A 1885-nucleotide genomic window follows, 5' to 3' on the forward strand; every position below is an offset into this window, starting at 1 on the left:
CTTCTCTCTCCTCCCTTCCTTCGTCTCTCTCTTCCTTCCTCCTCCTCTCTCTCTCTCTCTCTCTCTCTCCCCAATGACCTTCTTTAAGAGAAAAAAGCGCACCACGCAAAATGGCCGATTTTACTGATTAAATTCAATTCAAAAATCATTAAAAAGTACATCAACATGATTTAAAAAAAGAAAAATATTTGCTATTATCATTAAATGAAGTCTTTTTTCCAATAATTCATTAAACTTTATGATGACCTTACAATGATCTTTGGTCAATTTTTAAGCAAAGAAATTTAATAACACCATTCATTCACAATTCTATTAATTTCAAATCTCTCACAGTTTACCTTTATAACTGGAAGATTTCAAATAGTTCAAAGGTCATACAGTAAGGAACCAGTTATATTAGGCGAAGTGAATGAATGGAGGAATTGTGGGACAAGAAGTATTCAAATTATTCTCAAAGTTTACTTAAATGAAGAATATATGCTTCAAAATGTGCCATTTTCAGTAAGTTGAACTGGCGCTTGAAGCTGGGATGAACCAAACATTGAGTAAAAATCAAAAAGTTGAATCAAAACCTAAATAAACGCTGATTAATTAAATGCTTAAGTCATATTCATTTTTTAAAATAACCTGAAATTTAATCCGGAATTCGGCAGGATTGTCTCCGGAGGGAATTAATCTTACCATCTAAATTATGGAATTTCGATCATTTTTTCTTTTTGTTGAAATATTGAAAATGAAATTTATTTTCAAAAGTAAATAAAGATTCCGTCTTAATATTGAACAAACAAACCGCCGCTCAGCAATAATGTGAAAAAATGACAAACAAAATTTATTTCATGAATTCTGCTAGAAACTTTGTTACGTGTAAAAGTTACGTGTTAATGTCAACGCACACACGTGATAGACATGGGACATTTTGAGGAAAAGAGATAAGAGGTAATGCAATTTTTACATACATCTTGAAATAAGCAGAGAAGATATTTAAATTAGCGGGTAACTATGACTAATTCCTTCGTTAAGAGCTAATGGAAAGTAGCCATTTCAATGGGATAACTCCTTAAGAATCTAATAAAAAGTAGCCATTTAAATGAGATACTTCCTCTTTAAGAATCTAAGAAAAAGTAGCCAAACCAATGAGTTATTTCTTAATAGCTAAAGAAAAGTAGTTAAGAGTTTAAGAAAAAGTAGCCATAGGGTAGTATAAAGTGGACAGCCATAAATGTGACAATAAAAATGATTGTATGAAATTTAAGAATATTTATTAGAAGATAGCAAGAAGCAGAAATTTATGACATAGATGTTCAAACACGTTATTATTCCCCGATAAAAACGTTGCATTTCTCATTACTATGGGAGAAAGCGGGGAGACGGGGTGGGGGCGGGGGAGAACGGGAGGGAATTGATATCTTCAAATATTTCATGAATTTTCATAGAATCGTCAAATTATGCATCACTTTTTCAAATCCTATTTTCAGAATGGATACAGAAAAACGAATACCATTCCGTTACGTTCCGTTCTGTCCCGTTCCGTACATCATGAACAAACAATAACAAAGACTTTTCCGTTATGTGATACAATGTATCGGTCATTGATCATGGAATCCATATAATGCAGAGATACGGTGCTAAATTTTCCTTCACAAAAGAAGCTTACAGTATAAAATTAAATCATTGCTTGCTTACTTCAAGTAACCGATGGTAATTTCAATTTCCGGATTTTTACCAAAGAATTACGGTATCGTTGTTGAACTTATTAAAAGCTTTTCACATATAAATCCAAACATGAGTTTAATAAGCAAAGAGAGAGAGAGAGAGAGAGAGAGAGAGAGAGAGAGATCGTACTAAACATTATTTTTTAGTTAAAGAATAGACGAATACGAGAGAT

This window comes from Loa loa, assembly GCF_000183805.2.
Source record: "Loa loa unplaced genomic scaffold supercont3.252, whole genome shotgun sequence".
Taxonomy (NCBI): Eukaryota; Metazoa; Nematoda; class Chromadorea; order Rhabditida; family Onchocercidae; genus Loa; species Loa loa.